The following is a 20,432-nucleotide window of genomic DNA, read 5'->3' as shown; positions in this document are numbered from 1 at the left end:
ATGGGGAGGCATACTGCTGATTGTGCAGTTTATGGACTTTAAGAAAATTTTTTAATGTTTATTTTTGGGAGGGAGAGAGAGACAGAATGTGAGCAGGGGAGGGGCAGAGAGAGAGGGAGATGCAGAATCTGAAGCAGGTTCCAGGCTCTGAGCTTGGACCCACAAATGGTGAGATCATGACCTGAGCCAAAGTTGGATGCTTAACCGACTGAGCCACCCAGGTGCTCTTTTCTTTTCTTTTTTCTTTTTTAGAATAATTCTACCCCCATATGTGGGGCTTGAACTTACAACCCTGAGATCAAGAGTCACATGCATTACCAACTGAGCCATCCAGGTGCCCTTATTATTTTTTTTTTATTATTATTTTTTTTTAAGTTAGGAGTATTGAAGAGGAGGTTATACTGGAAAAGTACCCCATAGATATCATATCCACTAGGAAATAGAGTTAGTTTAGTTTCAGCTAGAGAGGCCACTAGACACAGCACCCTCTATTGTACCTGCCCCCTGAGTTTGGTTTCTGGAGCTCACTGTCTTTCCTCAGCTCCCTTTTGTTCATTCACTCATCAAACATTTAGTGAGGGCATTTTATGCATCAGTGTGCTACAATATTCTTTCTTCTTCTTTTTTAAGTAGGCTTCATGCCCAGTGTGTAGCCCAGTGTGGAGCTTCAACTCACAACCCTGAGATCAAGACTTAGTTGAGATCAAGAGTCGGATGCTTAACTGACTGAGCCACCCAGGCGCCCCTCTTCTTTTCTAAAAGCATTTTTAGGATTTTTAGGAGTTTGTCTGCCTTTGTCTTAACACTCACCACCAAGTCTTTAATATCACTCCTATTGTGGGGTTAAGGCTAGGTCAAAGGCCTTATTAGGTAACTACCTTGACCCTTAAAAGGTTTTGTGATTCGCCATAGGAGAGTGTTATGGACAGTGATAGCTGTTCCGGGCTTGGCTTAGCTTCCAATTCATTCATTCATTCATTCATTCATTCAACAAACATTTGAATGGTTGCCATATTCCCGACACTAGATACAAAGATTACTGAAGCTGTATGGAACGGTGGAGAAGAAAAAAGGTTAAGAGAAATTTACTATATAGTATGATTGGGCTTTTAATAGAAGTACATGTTTGTAGGTTTTAGCTCTTCTGTCAGTCTTCTGAGTTAGGAAGAAAAAAGGCAGATGTCAACAGGTATTAAATGGTATGAATTCTCACTGTATGAAATGCTGTTTGGTTTGAATCATATGTGTCAGCTCTTAATTGAACTCTAATTGTTTTATGGTGAATGATATTTTAATTCTAATTTTTTAAAATTTAAATCAAAGTTAGTTAACATATAGTGTAATAATGATTTGAGGAGTAGAATTTAGTGATTCATGACTTACATGCAACACCCACTCCTCATCCCAACAAGTGTCCTCCTTAATACCCACCACCCATTTAGCCCATCTCCCCATCCAAACCGTCAGTTTGTTCTCTGTATTTAGACTCTCTTCTGGTTTGCCTCCCTCTCTGTGTTTATCTTATTTTTGCTTCCCTTCCCCTTTGTTCATTTGTTTTGTGTCTTAAATTCCACGAGTGAAATCATATATTTGTCTTTCTCTGACTGACTTTTTCATTTATATACTGGTTTTTTTACTGTCCAAGTTAATTTTAATTTCCTTATGATGGGAGACTGATTTTTACTTTTACTTTGCCAATGATAACTCTGGATACATAACAGGCATTTGATACATGATTGCTTGAATGAATAAACCTACTAAATAAACTTTTCTAAATTCAAACAAAGATTAATATTGGCTGTTAGATTCAAGGTGAGGAAAATTAAAATTAGTAAGATGGCTTGAAAAATTCTTAAATGAGGGAAGTAGGTAAGTTGTGGTCTCCAGCTTGCATTTGTATCATTTTTATGTTAGGTAAGACTTTTTAGTGTGAAGAAAAAGAAAGCCTACAGCAAATGGTTGTATATCTTCTGTTGTTTTTTTCCCTTTGCTGGTTTCCTTTCCTTCTTTTGACCCATAATGCAGACAGATCCCAAGTTTGGTCATCAGACTCTGCTTTTCTCTTTATACCTGCTTCCTATGCCATTTCATCCACTCTCATTGTGTCAGCTGCCACTTTTGTGCAGATCATTCTTAGAGGTACATCTAAGGTACATTCAGAATCAAATCTCCAACTGCTTTGTGGGCTCTTTCACAATACTCTAAACTCAATCAGTATGTCTAAGACTACATTACACATCATCTTCCTGAAAATGTGTTTCTTCCACCATCCATCCCTCCACATTTTTTTCTCCCAATAAAAGTTTATGGAAGGCCTTTCATGGCCAAGGTGCTGTGTTGGACATTGGGAATACAATGGTGCTATCATCATTCTAGTCCAGTTACTCAAGCCTGAAACTATGATGTTATCCTTGACTTTTCTTTTCCCAGCTCCAAATCCAATCAGTCTAAAAGTTCTGTTAAATTTGTCTCTGTACTGTATCCTTCTCATTCTCACTACTGCAACCTTACCCTTAGACTGGGTCTCTTCCATCTGCTTCTCCAGATCCTCTCTCCACTCTGCTTTCTGCCCCTGGCTTCCGGCAAGGTGTGGCCAGCAGGTGGCAATGACCGAGGATCAGAGGGTAGAAAGAATTTCAGGTGAGGGCATCTATGCCTCTAGCTCTCTACAGATTGCTGCGAGTTGGTTTGTTTCTTCTGAAAGGCCATAGCTCCAGTCAGGCAGCTCTTCCCACTGAGATGCCCGCTCGCCGACCTGCGAGTTGCTCCCTAGGTGCCGCAGGCTCTCCCCGTTGTGGTACTGCTCTTTGTGAGTTTCCTTAAACCACGCCTCACATCTTTGTAATATTCCCTTTGTTCATCTTTCTTAAATTACCCAGCTTGACAGCTACCTGTTTCCTGCCAGGACCCCTGACTGATACCCAGGGAGCTATTCTAGGAGCATCCGTAGAGCTCTGTGCTTTCATTCTCTCTTCAGGTCAGTCCAGAAGATTTGTCTTCTACCCATCTGGCAAAATCACTCTTCTCATGAACTTCCTTCTCCACCTAACAAAATAATGATTATTCTTGGTCTTGGATGGTCATGATCTGGCCCCAAATAGCTCTTTACTCCATGGCATCATGGTGTTCCTTATGCTTGTTTTCTAATATTTATTCCCCACTCCTATTTTTCTATCTTAGCTACTTTTCTAGAGTCTTAAGAACATTTCTCAAGAATGGTAAAAATGAGGCCCAGGACAGAAAAGTCAACAATTATATTTTTGTAGGAACTGTTGAGAAATATTTCAATAACAAAAGTGAACCTAGAGGGAAATTTTTTCTCCCCAGTCAGGGGCAAGAAGGTTTAAATGCATAAAATTAATACCTTTATGTTTCCTCAAAACATAACTTTGTTCAGTAAAAAATTTTTGTAAGCATTTCCCCCCATTTTTTGGATTGTGCATTAACTTAGATTTACTTTCTAAATGTTTCTCAATTGCCTCTTTTTGGTAGCGGAAATTGTTAGGGATGATTTGATCTTTAATCCTGCTGTGAACATAGTTATTTTGATTATTTTTGTCTAGGAAGTTCAATGTGCCAGTAATTTGATAAAATAGCAGAAAAGGGCCCTTGAAATGCTTACATTACTTCCACATGGTTCATTTTTACTGATTTATAATTTTAATTTGGAAGTACTTGAAGAGAAAATTTAATTTTGAAAAAATTCTCAATCATAGACAAAATCTGCATATTCATGTGTTTCAGTTTTAGTTAGAAACCTATATAAAAATCCATTGTTTTGTTTTACAAATGAACATAGAAGACATAGCATTCAGATTTTGTGTGGTTAGTATCGAAGCAGATAGAATAAGTAGTGAACATTGTACATTTGCCTAGAAGGAACTTTGGATCATAGGATAGTAAAAATGATGGTAGTATTTTAGAATTGACTTGAGTTGATTTGCTGTCTGTAAAATACACAATAATTTCCATTTTTCAAAAATTGGCAAATGCAGTTTGCCAAGAAAATGGCATTACCCAAAATCTTATCAGCACCTATAAGATATATAAGCACCTGGCTGATGGTTTTCATTTGTAAGACTTCTTCACTAAATACCCAGGGATTGAGATTGGTGCTAGGCTTTAGATTTTATCTCTATAAGAAGTTCAGTATAAGAATACAAGATTGGTATAAAAAGAAAACTAAAGTTCCAGAACTTTAGGGATCTTTACACTCAAAGAATCCAGTAACAGGAAATTTAGATCCAGTTATTTAAAAAATCACTTTCTATTCTATTTTAACATATGAAGGTAAATTGCAATGAGCAAAGAATCTCTTTGTGTTTTTCTTTTCTTTGTTTTTAAGTTTATTTATTTTGAGAGAGAGAGAAGGCACAAGCGGGGGAGTAACAGAGAGAGGGAGAGAGGGAGAGAGAGAGAGGGAGAGAGAGAAAGGGAGAGAGAGAGAGAGAGAGAATTCCAAACAGGCTCCTCATTTTATCAGTGCAGAAACTGATGTGGAGCTCGAACTCATGAACTGTGAGATCATGACCTGAACTAATATCAAGAGTTGGACGCTTAACCAAATAAACCACCCAGGCGTCCCTGTTTTTCTTAATAGAGTCTGGATGATTTTTGTAAAACTTTAGATTTGTGCTAGATTAGGCAACTGAGTCCTGAATTCCTTTTTCCTAAAGAAAGCAACTTCATTGCCATGCAGATTTCAATTGGTCTTTGCAGTCATCAGCCATATGTAAACATGTATTAATCTGCCAATAAAATTTTTCTCCTGAATTTCCCACATAAGCAATATAAAGAATACAGAGTGAAGTTATTGTTATGCCAAATAAACAATCATTCTTGATCCCTTTTAACCTAGAATTGTTTCTGATCTTTGTTAGTAACTCCATTATTTTTAGAATACATCTTATGAAAGATAAAAACAATGGATAGAAACACTAAAAGTATGACCACATATAGGGTAAATTGTGTAGTCTACACTTTTTCTAGATGTTTTTACTTGCTAAAGAAAGCAAAGGAGAAAAACCTTAGTGACAAGTAGGTGTGACACTGTATCATTGTCAGCATCCAGAAGTGCACTGCAGTCTTATCTGGGTCCCTGAACCACTTGTAATGCAGACGATCCTATTGCTTGTGGTGTGTGTACTTTCCTCAAAGGCTTAAGGAGGACTTACTATTTAGAATGTATAAATAATGTTCCTGGCATTTTCCAGTATTTATAATCATCAGGAAAATCTGCTGTAAGATGGCCGACAGGACTAATAGGAAACACCTGTCCCTGATTAATGAGGAGTGTGGAATTAACAGGCTATAAATTGTTCCTTCTGCTAAAGCTGTGGCCTCCGACTTCTGGAGAATGATCTGCTCTGAGATCTTCAGTGTAAAATAAACCTCCTCCCTTCTAAGATCTCTGAGTGCCGCTTGGTTCTTCCGCCGGGTAATCCAGACAGCTTCCACAACATTTGGTTCCCTGACCGAGAAACCCAACCGCACTGGCCCTTTGTTGCCACCAGTTTGGGAAAACGGTGAGGCGGTGGGAACAAGGAATCGCAATGGAGAAGACGCATCCTGCCTAAAGTTTGGCTGTCTCCAACTCGGTTGCCTTGGGCTGGCCCCGTTCTGGCGTTTCTGCTGGACTGGGAGACCTGGCAAGTGAGGACCTGGAAATGACGTCGGAAACCTGTAAGGCCCGGGCCCTGAATCTGTCCTGTCCTGCCCACCCGTAGTGGTGGAAGGGGGAGCTGATCACTCCCCAGAGACCCCAGCGGTTTCACAGGTAGGAATTCTGTGGGAGGGAATGTAATAACCTCTGGTGTGTATGTGAGTGTGAATGTGCGACTCCGTCTGGCTTGCCTGCTGGGTTCGAGTCTATGGCTCCACGGGTGGGCACCCTGGAGGTCCCCAAAAACCCATGGGGTATGTGGGCCCATCTGCGATTCCATGTTGAATGTCATACAGTCTGTGGTGGCATTGGAATAGTTTCCAATCGTAAGTTACAAAGCTGAGACTGCTACAGCTAAGTGTCCCCTGAGTTCCTTCTGGACACAGGCAGATGGGCATCTGACCAGTCTCCTCATTAGAGGGGGCACTGCTACCCCTTTATCTATGTTTGTGACACTGCCTCATGGGAGCATTACAGGGTTGGGACAGAGCAAACCCACAGTTCTTGAAACTATGATTGAGAACGTTGAGAAGGGGTTTTTGGGAGACTATGGAATTAAGATGACCACCAGCAAATTAAGGACCCTATGTGAGTTGGAATGGCCCACTTTTGGGGTATGATGGCCCCCTTCAGAGGGAACCTTAGATGTCCCAATGGTCTGTGGCATCTGGAGATGCAGGACACCCTGTATATCGAATTCTGGTTAGAGATTGCCCAAACCCTCCCCCCTTGGGTGCGATTTGTCTGCAATGAACAGGGACAGGCTAGGGTACAGAGGTCTCTAACTCCGCAAATTCCTGCCAGTGATCTGGAGGAAGAACCAATTTTGCCTCCGCCATATGCATCCCTGAGACTGTCAGCACCTGACCCCCTGGCTTCGGATACTCTGCCACCTTCAGCCTCCCCACTACCTCCGGACTCCACAGATCCTTTCCACTCTGGACCAGCGGCCAGATTGTGCTCTCGGCTAGGCACAGGTGCTCTCCAGATGCCCGTACGAGAGAGAGACTGGTGTGCTGGCCGGGATACTGGAACAGGGGATACCTGAGAGATGTGATGAAAATGGAACCCTCCAGCCTGGCCACTCGATGCATTGCCAGCCTTTCTCCACTACCGGTCTCCTCAACTGGAAACATAACACACCCTCATATTCCGAAAAGCTGCAGGCATCGATAGCCCTAAAGGAGTTCCTCTTCCAGACCCACCGACCGACTTGGAAAAACTGCCAACAGCTGCTCCACACTTTGTTTAACACTGGAGAGAGGAGGCGAATTATGAGAGGAGCTCGGCAATACCTTGAGGAGCATGCACCAGCCGAGGTTGTCAATCCTGGAACCTGGGCTAGAACTGATGCACCTGAAGAATGTCCTATGTGGGAGTTCATTACAGAAGAAGGACAAGTCCACATCCACCGGTACCAAGAAGCTCTCTGCCGGGGGATCCAAGCAGGGGCTAAGAAGCTCATGAATGACCAAGATAGCCTCAGTCACTCAGCAGCAAGAGGAATCCCCCAGGGATTATTATGAGAGGCTATTTGAGGCTTACTGCATTTACTCTGTTTGGTCCCTAGGCATAAGAAAGCCAACACATAGTAAACACCTTTTTCATGGCCCAAGCTGCTCCAGATATCAGAAGGAAGCTCCAAAAATTTGAGGGTTTCAGTGGAATGAACATCACACAGTTGAAGAGAGAGTGTGAAACCCTTAAGAGGCCAACAGATGGGGTCTGTACAGTCTGCCTCCAGATCCAGGTTGCTAACAAGCTCTACATAAACAGGGAGGACACTGCTGAGAGGAAAGGCAAGAAAAAGATGAGGGAAAAGGTCAGCGTCCTCACCACTGTTTTAAAGGAAAAGGAATGCAAAAGGATAGAGAGGGTCCCACCACCAAAAGGGGGAAGCCCAGGACCTCCTTAGCCCGGGATCAATGCACCTACTGCAAAGAGAAAGGACACTGGAAAAATAAATGTCCTAACTGAGGAAAGTCTCAGAAACCCAGCATACGTAAAAGAACCTTGCAGAAAAGACCTCATAGGGCTAGCAGGAATAGATTCAGATTGAGGGGGACCTGACTCATTTCTTCTTGGTCCCCATGAGCCCATGGTCAAAATGAAAGTAGGGGGCAAAACTATGACTTTTACCGTCGACACGGGGACTGAATATTCTGTGGTCACCTCCCATGGCCCCCTTTAGCAAGAAGACTGCTACCATCCTTGGGGCCACAGGGAAACGGGCAATGCAACAGCCCTTCTGCCAAGCCCGTCAAATACACTAAAAAAGAAATTAAATGGGCTGAAATCGAGGGGGCCACTCAGACCAAGGATGGTGCTAGATGGGTGCATCTTTGTCCCAGCAGCCTTCAGAGGGCATCTAGCTGGCAAATACCATCAACAATAAGTGAACAGTGTGTGACTTGTGCCAAGAATCTACCCCTTTTGAAGATCTAGAAATAGACTTTACAGAAGTCCCACCAAGTCGAGGGTTTAGATACCTCCTGGTAGTAGTCTGTACATACTCTGGATGGGTTGAAGCTTTCCCTACCAGGACAGAACGGAGCAGGTCTTTTTACATTTTAGCCCTCACTTTTAGGTTTATTTTCTTTCTTTCTGAAATACATCTTTCAGAAGATCAGTTAGTGGTGAGCACTTTTTGTTTTGTTTATTTATTTTTTGGCATAGCTTTATTTCATTTGTACTGTTGAATGATGAATTGGTTTAAAATTTAGGTTGCCATTTGCTTTCCTCTTAGTTCTGTTGTTGCTGTCTGTTGAATTGTCATTCCCATGTAGATAACTTCCATGGTAGATACAGAGATGTACCAGATCCCCATTCAAGGAGAGATATGCTCTCCAACTGTGGGGACATCACACAGTGTCTACCTGTCAGCTCTTTCAGGGTTTTTCTTAGCTGAAGAGAGCTGCATTGCCTGAGTTCACATCCTTCCTGGGTCAGCCTGCATTCTATGACCAAAAAAGATAGAGATATAAAGGCCTGACTATTTCAGTCCAATATAGGGCTGATGGTTAATTTGAGACCCTGAATCTCTGCTGGGTTGACTGAAGCTTTGTCAGGCCACATCACGGTATGTCGTCTTCCTCTGGTCAATATTGCTTCCACTGGAGTTGGTCCCTAATAAATACTTTGTACCCAAAACTCCGTCCCACTGTCTGCCTCTGGAGAACCCAACCTGCATGACGTCCCTCTTCCCCGTGGCTTCATTTAAGATCTTCTCATTCATTGCCTTTGGGACCTGCAGTTTCACCATGATGTCTCTAAGTTTCAGACTTTGTGTTTATTTATCACATTTAGGACTTCTTTCCTGAATTAGAGGGTTCATGTCTCTTATTAACTGTGAAATATTCCTAATAATTTTGAATCTTATATTTGCCATTTTATGTTTTTCCCTCCTGAAACTATAAGTAAATAAATTGGAACTTGTTCTGTCCTCCAAGTGTTAATCCTTTCTTTGTCTGTTGTTTCTGTGTGTTGCCTTGAGGGTAATTCCTGAGCTTTATTTTCAGTTCACTGCATCTCCCTTCAGCTGTATCTAAACTAATTTTTAAAAATTATCTATTGACTTTTAATAAACACATTATACTTTTGATTTTGATTAGAAAGCCTAATTTTTGTTTTCAAGTCTTTTCGTAGAGTATCCTGTTCTTTTCATACTTCAAGTTTGTTTTTTGCTTCTTCAATATTTCAGGATATTTATTCTATATGCCTTTATCTGTTCTAATATTTGAAGTCATTGAGAGTGTAATAGTGCTTTGGTTGTGTCTGCTGATTCAAAACTACATGTTTGGTAGTTTTGAATTGTGTGCTTGTCTTCATCAGGGCTTTATCTGTAGGTATCCTATGTGGTTTGGATGTAGGGTATGTCCTCCCAGTAAAGTTTTGGGTTTGCTTCATCGTCAGCATGGAATGCTTTTTATATTAATAACTTGGTTTGGGAACTTCTAATCATTTGGGTTGTATAAATCCAAATCCCAAGCCTACATGAGAAGGAGTCCATAGCAGAGTTCTAGGTAGGACTTTTTTCAACCCCCACAGCTAATCCAGGCCAGGTCAGACAAGCTTCTTCTCCTTCTCCTCCTTCTCCTCCTCCTCCCCCTCCTCCTCCTCCTCCTCCTTCTTTTAATTTTTTAATGTTTATTTAGTTTTGATAGAGTGAGTGAGAGCAAGTGGGGGAGGGGCAGAAAGAGGGGAAGACACAGAATTAGAAGCTAGCTTCAGGCTCTGAGCTGTCAGTATAGAGCCCAATGTGCAGCTCGAACCCACAAACTGAGATCATGACCTGAGGTGAAGTCAGACGCTCAACTGAGCCACCCAGGTGCCCCAAGATTCTTTATGATAATTTCCTTGTACTAGTAATTAAATTTGTTTTCTAGTTTACCCTTTCATCTAGGTTCTTCAGAAATCCTGGTTTCTCTGGGCATCTTGGTTTTAACTTCCCACCTCATGTTGCTCAAGGCCTTATTCCTCATGAGCAGTAAAACCAAATCCCTAGTAGGTTGCAGAGAAGAGTGCTACATCATTTTCACCTTCTAGGGCTGCTACCACATCTGCTTTTTTAAACTACTCTGGTTCCAGTTCTCTATTTGCTTTTGACCCCTGGTATTGTATTTTCCTTTTCATATCCTTTCCGCTATGAATTTTAAAGTTATGTTTTCCTATTTTAGCCAGTCATTTTGAATGTTTTATAGCAGGAAAATGTCAAGCTATCTAGTCTATAGTATTGTTGAAATAGAAGTGTGGTGTTTGCCACTTGAAATTCGTGGTAGCATAATGTGTGGTATTTGTAAGAATTTTGAAGTATGAAATGTGATGGGCCAAATATCACTTCAGTAACTTTGGGTAGTATCAGTATTTTATTTTTTGCTTGTATTGTAATAAAGAATGGTATTACCTTTTAATTTGCATTTTTCTGATTAGTGAAATTAATATCTTGTGATGTATTTATTATCTTTCTGTATCCTTTGATTGTTTTTTCATGGATTTTTTTTTCTTTTCCCTATTTGGAAGAAGTTTCTATTAAAGTGTGTGTGTGTGTAGTCTAGCTTGTGGATTATGTTTTAACTTTATTTCTTTAAAAGTTTTTTTTAACATTTATTAATTTTTGAGAGATAGAGACAGTGCATGAGCAGGGAAGGGGTAGAAAGAGAGAGACCCAGAATCCAAAGCAGGCTGCAGGCTCCAAGCTGTCAGCCCAGAGCCTGATGCAGGGCTTGAACCTATGAACTGCAAGATCATGACCTGAGCCAAAGTCAGACCCTCAACTGACCGAGCCACCCAGGTGCCCTTGTTTTAATTGTCTTTATGGGAAACTTTTTGGGCCATTCTTAATTATTATATAGTTACATTCTTTGTTTTATTAGTGATTTTTGTGTCTGGTATAATAAATCTACTCTGAGGTCATAGATGTACTATATTTTCTTTGAAATGTTTAAAGTTTTGCTTTTTACACATGGGTATATCTAGAAGTGATTTTTGTGTTTGGTGTAAAATAGCAATCCAATTTTATTATTTCCTTGTAATCAGTTATTCTAGCACTATTTAATTAAAAGTCCATTCTTTTCCCTAATATCCAACAATGCCATCTCTGGTATGTATCATTGTAATGTATACAGAGTTGTGTTTCTTAGTTTTCTACTGTGTCAGTGTTTATTTTGTCTCTCCCTATGTCAACACAATACTATCTTAATTAGTGTAACTTCCAAAAAAAAAAAAATCTAGCTAACCACTGGGAAAAATCCCATTTCATTCTTATTAGAAATGTCTTATCTAATTTTGGGGTTTGCTCTCTGATACATATTTTAGAATTGGTTTTCTTGAAAAAGCACTATTGAAATTTTTATTGGAATATCTGCATCAGTTTGGGAAGACGTCATAATATTTCAACATTATTGAATCTTTCTATATAGTAACATGACACATTTCTCCATATATTTAGGCTTTCTTTAATGTGTCAGTAATTCCCCATAAATGTCTTATATAGCTTTTCTCAGATTTATTTTTAGGTACCATATCTATTTGTTTCTCTTATAAATGATATTAATAAGCTATGTTTGAAACTTGCTGTTGTGTAGAAGCACAGTTGACTTTTGAATATTAATTTTATATCCAGCAACCTTGCTAAACTCTTTTTATTAATTCTAATAACTTATTTTTATTTACTATGTATAAAGTAATATCTTTTGTGAAAATGATTATTTTTGTTTTCTTTCCAAACCTTAAACTTTTTATGTTTTCTTATTTTACTGCTCTTGTTAGGTCTTTCAGTAAAATGTTTAGTAGATGGGGAATTGTAGGTATACTTGTCTTTTTCCTGATTTTCCAAGGAATTCTTCCATAATGTTTTGCCATAAATAATCATGCCCTGTACAGGGTGAGGAAACTCTACTCCTAGTTTGCAGAACCTTTCTTGATGAGTTAGTGTTGAATTTTATCAAAACTTTTCTGTATTAATTAAAACTTTCATATAGTCTTTCTCTTTTAATCTATTAATGTGGTTAATTATAGTTATATATTTCATAGATTTTGCATTCTGGGATAAACCCAGCTTGATTATGATATACTGTCTTTTTATACTGCTAGCTTTGGTTTGCCTGCATTTTGTTTACATTTCTACATCTATGTTCATGGGTGAGGTGGGCCTGTAATTTTTCGTCTTTGTATATCCTTGTTTGGATTTCACTATTACATAGTAACTTCACTGGCTAAATTGGGGAGTATTCCTTTTTTTGTGATCTCTGGTGGAGTTTCTGCAAGGTTGGAACATCTGATTATTTGAAAGTTTGGTAGAATTCACCTATAAAATTTTATAGGCTTGGTATTATCTTTAAGTGATTTTAAAGTTCTGATTGTATTTTAGAAGATAAGGCCATTTGATTTCTCTAAACAGCTACATTTTATTAGATTATTTTTTATTTTAGAGAGAGAATGCACGCATGCATGCACATGTGCAAGCAGGGGAGGGGCTGAGGGAGACGGAGAGAGAGGATCCTAAGCAGGCTACGGGCCAGTATGGAGACTAACACAGGGCTTGATGTCACCAACCATCAAATCATGACCTGAGTTGAAATCAAGAGTCAGATGCTTAACCAACTAAGCTTACCAAGGCACCCCTTAAAACAGTTTTAGTAGGATATATATATCTAGAAATTTGGCTATTCTTACATCTCAAATTTATTGGCATAGAATTTTTATAATAGTGCCTTTAAAAAATTCTTCTCTTTATTTAAAGTTATAACCATCATTTCACTCCTAACATTATTTTATTTATTCTCTTTTTTTCTTGATCAATCTTACTAGAGGATTTTCTATTTTATGTTTTTACAAAGATCAATTTTCAGCTTAATTGATATTCTCTGTTGTATCTTCATTTTCCATTTTATTAATTTCTGCTTTTATTCTTCATTCAACTTAGATTTTATTTTGTTATTATTTTTAAAAATTTTATTCTTTTTTTTATTTTGAGAGAAACAGAGACAGCACAAGAAGGGGAGGGGCAGAGAGAGAGGGAGAGGGAGAATTCCAAGCAGACTCCACACTGCCAGCACAGAGCCCAACGTGGGGCTCGTACCAAACTGAGTTCATGACCTGAGCTGGAGCCGACGGTCAGACACTTAATCAACTAAGCCACCCAGGCGCTTCCTGTTATTCTTTTTTTAAACTTCTGTAGTTCAACTTAAGTTCATTAGTTTTCACACTTTATTTAATATGTAAGTATTTGAAAGCTGTACCTTTCTCTTTAAGTAATACTTTCACTGCTTCCTGCAACATTTTGATTTATGATACTTTGAATTTCATTTAGTTCTCTGTATTTTCCTGAAGTATATTTCTTATTCCTTTTATATTCAGCTTTTCTATGTCTTTATGATTTAGGTATGTTTCTAGTGAGTAGTATATAGCTGAAATTTTAAAATCTGCCTGACAGTCTTCATTGTTTAACTGGGAAGTTTAAATAATTAACATTCAGTGGAATTTAGGCTATATTTGGATTTGTTTTAATCTGCCTTTTAAAAATTTGTTCTCTTCTCCCCATCTTCCTCTTGCTCTTCATTTTGAATGATAGTGTATTTGTTTTTATTCTTCCATTTTTCAAAAAATTACTTAGAGGTTAGGCACCATTTTTCTCTTGAAGATTTCATTTGGATTTTTTCCATTTATATTTAACTTAATGAGGTATGAGGTTAATCAGTGTCTTAACACTCCTGACTGAATAGCAGAAAGTACTGACCTTTGATCACTCCTCCATCAAATTATTTACTATTGCTGGCCAGTATTTTAGCTTCATTTATTTATTTAAATGTATGTTTATTTATTTTGAGAGACAGAGAGAGAACACTTGTGAGCAGGGGAGGGGGAGAGAGAGAGTATCCCAAGCAGGCTCTGCACTGCCAACATGGAGCCCAACACGGGACTCAAATCTGTGAACTATGAGATCATGACCTGAGCTATGACCAAGAGTCAGACTCTCAACCAACTGACCCACCCAGGCACCCCTTAGTTTTATTTTTTTTAACTCCTAAGTTAGACATTATTGTAGTTACGGATGATATGTTTAAATTTATCAATTTGTGTAGATATTTAGCAATATCTTTCCCCATTTTTTTTCTTTTTGTCTCTTAACACTTCTTTTGGGTCTATTTTTTCTTCCTGGGTACATGCTTAGAAAATTCCTTCATTAAGTTTTTCTAATGGCAAACTCTTTATATTTTTTAAATCTGAGAATGTCTTTTTAGTTTACCCTAGTTAAGAAAAGAGAGTTTAGTCGAACGTGCAAGTCTCAGTTGACAGTTACTTTCTCTCAGCACTTTGAAGATATTGTTCACTTTGTCTTTTGATTTCATTCCTGCTCTTGAGTGGTGTGCTGTCTTATGTAAACATAATACTGTCTATTTTATTTTGATGTAACTATATATTTCATTAGATTCATGGACCCCACTATTTCTTATACTTTAGACCTCTACAATGAATTTATTACTTAATTTTAATCTTCTTTGAATTGAGATATTCTGTCTTTAATTATTTCTTCAAAAATTATACTTATGTGGTATGAATTGAGTCCTTTTATGTTTGAAAATGCCCTTCTACAACTTCTTGTGATTTGGCCCTGCTCACTGCTAGGCCCTCTCTTCCCTCCTTTAAAGGCGTTCATGTCAAGACATATCCCACCAGAGCCATGACAGCAAGTAATTCAAAGCTTTATCACTCACTCAGGTGTAGGCAGGTTGAAGGAGGCCTCAGGGAGAGGCCCACCAATGAGAAGGCTCTCCAGCTTCCATTTAAATGATATTCTGGCCAGACATAGAATCCTTGGATTATATTCACTGCTTTCAAAAATTTCTAAACAGTATTCCTTTTCTTTTTATTCTCCTGGACTCTAGTACTATCTATGAGGCTTGTGATAGCAGTTCTGATTCTCTCTCCTTTTAAAGTAACCTGATCTCTCTTTGAAAGTTTATATGAATTTTTAAAAAATCTTTAGCGTTAAGAAATATCACCAGAATGTGCCTAAATATGTCGTTTTTCATTAGTTCTGTCTGGTACTTGATGTGCTTCTGCTATTTGAAATGTCAAGTCTTTTTTTAGCTCAGAAAAAAGATCATTTTTTCCTGTTATTTTATTGTGGCTTTTCTTCTATTCCTTTTCTTCCTTCTGGAATGCCTTTGTTTTATTAAAAACATTTTTTTAATGTTTATTTTTGAGAGCAAGAGAGATGGAGTGCTATTGGGGGAGGGGCAGAGAGAGAGGGAGACACAGAATGTGAAGCAGGCTCCAGTCTCTGAGCTGTCAGCACAGAGCCCGACTCAGGAGCTGTGAGATCACAACGTGAGCCAAAGTTGGCCGCTTAACCAAGTCACCCAGGTGCCCTGGAATGCCTTTATTTTCATTTGCATATCAGGCTTCTTGAAACTGCCTTCCATGTTTCTTTTCATGAATGATTTCCTTTTATTTGTATTTTTCTCTCTGTCATATTTTTCCACTTGATCTTAGAGATCTTCCAGCTTACTACTCATGCTGGCTACTTTGTATTTCAGCAGTACTAGTTTTGGGGTTCTTTTTGTAGCTTTTATATTCAGAAGTGATGTTTAATTTTTACTTTGCCCAGACACATTTCTTTCCTTTAAATAAATCTACCCAAGAGTTGTCTTCATCAAAATAAAAATTTTTCTGTACAGTGAAGGAAACAGTCACCAAAACTAAAAGACATGGAATGGAGAAGATATTTGCAAATGACCTCTCTGATAAAGGGTTAGTATCCAAAATATATAAAGTACTTATAAAATAAATAATAAATAAAATTGAAAAGAAAAGAACTTCTAAAACTCAACACCCAAAAAACAAATAATCCAGTTAAAAAATGGGCATTTCCCCAAAGAAGGCATCCAGATGGCCAACAGACACATGAAAAGATGCTCAACATCACTCATCATCAGGGAAATGCAGATCAAAACTACCATGAGCTATCATCTCACACTGTCAGAGTGGCTAAAATTAATACTGGAAACAGCAGGTGTTGGCGAGGATGTGGAGAAAGGGGAACCCTCTTAAGCTGGTAGTGGGAATGCAAACTGGTGCAGCCACTCTGGAGAACAGTATGGAAGACTTGTCATTATGTTTTTATTAAAGATCTTAGGTTTCTTCTGCCATTAAACCTGCCTCAGTAGAAAGCACCTATTCAGGTGTGGTCCACAGACTCATGTCAGCTGCGGGGGGAGAGGAGTTGAATCCAGTGTGGTCCACAGGCTCATGTCAGCTGCGGGGGGAGAGGAGTTGAATCCAGTGTGGGTCAGAATTTGAGGTCTCTTTAAGCAGTGTGGTTCTCAGTGCTGGGGAGGTTCAGTGCGCTCCAGTGCTGGTTCTTCCTAGGCAGTCTTAGCCTTGTCCCCTGCTTCGTTACAAAAGCCAGTTTCCTCTGCAGTAGCTGCGTCCTCCTGGTGCTGTAAACAAGATGTCCTCCACTGGCTGCTCTGCTCAGTTTCCTTTGGAACTATCTCAGATGAAGGTAAGGTTGCCTCTGTCTTTAACACACACACACACACACACACACCACACACACACACACACACACACACACACACACCCTTTTCCCCCATTAGCTGTTTCACTTGTTAAATGATACTGAACGAAGCATGACACTTGGATGTATTCATAATCCGCCCCCAACCTACCTTTCTGGTCTATTTTTCTGCTCCTCTTTTTATGAAACAAAATGTTTCATAAGTGCTGATTTATCTTTCTGTTTTCTTGAATACATGGTGTAGTTTTTTATTTCCAGATCTTTTATCAAAAGTGAGAGAACTAAGGATGAGAGTGTTAAAAACATAGACCCAGCTGAAATCATCCCAGAATCTATTTCCCAACCACATTTTTAAAAACAAATAAGGAAACTGAGTCTTGGTCAGGATCACATAGCTAGTTTTAGTCAGTATTAAGTGGTGGAATATGAATCTTGCCAGGAAGGATGCTGGGAGAACAGTGTTCATAGAATATTCCTGACCGTGAGATGCAGGAATAGAGGCAAGGTATCTCATGAGAGTTGTTAGATCATTGATTCATTTAATGTGTATCAGTCAGAGCACTTTCACGTGAACGAGGAGGTGACAATAGAAGTGGATGAGAAATATCTTAAACAGAGAGTAACTCCATTAATGATCAGAAATGTGAAAATGCATTGGGTGTTTGGGAAAACAATTTTGAACTGTGAAACACTTGAAGGGATAGCAAAAAGTGAGACTATGAAGGTTAGATGGAGCCGGATTGCAAAGGGGTTTGCATGTCCCACTTTGTGTTACATTTATTCAGTCATTTACTGAAAACCTACTGTGTGCCAAGAGCCATGCCAGCACTGGGGATATAGGAGTGAGAAAGACAGTGCTTCTGTTCTCCAGGAGCTGTAGGCATTAGGGAGTTGATGTAGTGAAGTGATTGAAGCCTATAGATTGATGGAAATGTCAGTCTGGAGGTGGTCAAGGGTAAAGAAGCTTTAGGTAGGAGTCCAGGTAGGTAGGAGACTGCTGCCTGAGTTCAAGAGGAAAATGATCTGAGCCTGAATTATGGAGGCTGGTGGCACTTGGCAGAGCAGATAATGACGGAGGGATGTGCATGCGCCACTGAGAAGGCCAAGGAAGCAGGGCCCAGAGAGGAGGCGTGCCATAGCCTCTAGCTGTCTCCTTCCTTGTCTGCTCTGAAGATGGTGGTGATGTTGCTGAGTTCAGGTCTTTTTTTCCTGCTACTGATGGGCTCTTGAGAGAGAAAGAAAGTCTAATTACCTATCTTGCCCCTCATTGCTTGAAGCATTGCATTGGTATTTCCAGTAAACACAGGATGTTGTTAGCTAGGTTAGAGTTCACAGTCAGCTAGTTCGTCATAATTGACTTATTGGATATGGTCCTGTGGAGAAATTAAATTATTTTCTAAGTTTTTACTAGAGCAATTAGAGATCCCTTTGACATAATTCTGTGAATTATCTCACATAGCTGTTGTAAAAAGAATTGCCAAGTAAGGCAATATTATATAATTGTATGTATAAATATATATATAGTCTGAAATTTTTAATGACTACTAGTTTTTGTCTCTGTTGTCTTTTAACAGCTATAAAAATAAAGGGAAAATGGCAACTGCCATTTTAACAAAGGATATTTTACCAAATATCCTTTCCCCTCTCTTTTCTTCCTTTTGGAATCTTGTATAAATCTGTTTTCTTACAATATGCAACACGAGGATTTATTCCCTTGACAATATATTTAATAACAAGATGGTTTAGCAGACACTATCAATACCTTCCAAATCGTAATTTCTCAATTTCTTGTAAGCTAGTAAGTGTTGAGAACATTTTGTTACATTATATTCTTCTTCCTGTTTATAGCTCCCAGGTTAGCTATATATGTAAACTGCACCCTGTAGCTTTTCCATTAAACATTCATGATAGCATCTCATGCTATTTGCAGCCTTGAAAATGGACACATGATAGGTGGGATACCTTTATTTTTTTACACTTTCTAGTTTGCATCAGTCATGAATCAACAACTACTTGGTGAACGTCCAATGCAACAGAATACCAAGTGCCAGAGAAAAACAGCAAGATGCCTGTGTTACAGGGATTGGTAATCCAACTGAAAAAACCAAAATGCCATTATGGGAAGGCTTATATAGAGTTTGGCAGTAATTCCCAAATAATGTCATGTAGCCTGGCACTTGTATTTGCTGTCTCTCTTACATACTCCCTCACTGGTCCCAGTACTCTTCTTGGCCATGTGCTTCCTACATATCATGTGTGGAAAGAAGGGAAGTCATGTACCTCACTATTTTGTGAATAAGATTCAGTGCCTGCCAGGAGGAAACAAGATCTGAATGAAGTGCCATCTAAATAAAGTGGAAGATAAAAGTTTGAAAGGCTATCTCAGTATTTATGAAGTGCTTTCTGATCTGTTTAGTAGTAGCCAGTGGGAAATATAAAATGAGATAACTTATAAACTTACTGCCTGCCAAGAGTGATACACTTATAAACTTAAGTACTAAAAGTCAGTGTTTCCTTCTTTGCTACTGCCCTTTCTGGTTTACGTTCAGAGAAGATGAGTGACTTCCCCAGGGGACCTTGGCCTGGGGCCTCCCCTGTGCTCTCCTGTCACCTGCACCAGGGCCCAGGCAAGAGCAGGTGCTTAGGATGCTGCCAGAGAGGGGCGTCTGGGTGGCCCAGTTGGTTAAGCATCCTACTTTAGCTCAGGTCATGATCTCACAGCTTGTGGGTTTGAGCCCCGTGTTGGGCGCTCTCTTGACAGCTAGCTTAGAGCCTAGAGCCTGTCTTTGGATTCTGTGTCTCCTCCCTCTCTGACCCTCCCCTGCTCATGCTTTCTCTCTCTCTCTTTCTCAAAAGTAATTTTTAAAAAAAATTAAAAAAAAAAAGATGCTGCCAGATAGTTATCAGAGTCTGTGCGCTTTTTTTTTTTTTTTTAGAGACAAAGTAATGAAGTTTTATTTAGTTAAATCAACAGCCACTTAATTAGGGAAAAGAAAACAACATTAGAAGAATGCACACCTAAGACATGAAATCAGTTGAAAATAAGAAAGGATAATCTGGACAAATAAGTTAAAATGTTCACAGGAGAAGAGAGCTGGCCTCCTTGCAGCAATTCCAAAGCTCGGAAGACCTTCCCGGGAGACCAGTTCTCACAGCAGCGCACAATGGAGCTTCAAAAGCACCAGCGATAGGCCTTTCCTCTAAGTTAACAGAAAACCCCCAGCCTTTCCTTGGTATACTAAACGATGTCACGACATTAATACACTGACCTCTAACTCCTTCTCCTTAAACGTCTTCAGCAGATGCTGCGGAATTACTTCATTAAATCCTTTCTGCAGAGCCAGGAACTGCGCCTCAATGCCTCGTAAAAATCTCCAGTTCACATAGAGCCTGACATATTCTTTTTTTTTTTTTTAGTTTTTTTCCCCATAATATTTTATTGTCAAATTGTTTTCCATACCACATCCAGTGCTCTTCCCCTTAAGTGCCCTCCACCATCACCACCACCTCTTTTCCCTCCTCCTCCTTCCCCTTCAACCCTCAGTTCATTCTCAGCATTCAATAGTCTCTCAAGTTCTGCATCCTTCTCTCTCCCCAACTCTCTCTCCCTCCTCCACTCCCCCTGGTTCTCCATTAGGTCTCTCCTGTTTTCCTGCTAGACCTATGAGTGCAAACATATGGTTTCTGTCCTTCTCTGCCTGGCTTACTTCACTCAGCATGACACCCTCAAGGTCCATGCACTTTCCT

General features: G+C 39.4%; 1 pseudogene; it reads right to left on the bottom strand.

Annotated features, from left to right (window-relative positions):
* Positions 1–7,830: 7,830 nt before the first annotated feature.
* LOC115278786 overlaps positions 7,831–20,432 on the bottom strand; it is a 39,589-nt pseudogene continuing 26,987 nt past the window's right edge.

The sequence above is a fragment of the Suricata suricatta genome, chromosome 15, assembly GCF_006229205.1.
Source record: "Suricata suricatta isolate VVHF042 chromosome 15, meerkat_22Aug2017_6uvM2_HiC, whole genome shotgun sequence".
Classification (NCBI taxonomy): domain Eukaryota; kingdom Metazoa; phylum Chordata; class Mammalia; order Carnivora; family Herpestidae; genus Suricata; species Suricata suricatta.
Note: the sequence above shows the minus strand (reverse complement) of the source record. Positions and strands in the feature narration are given on the sequence as shown.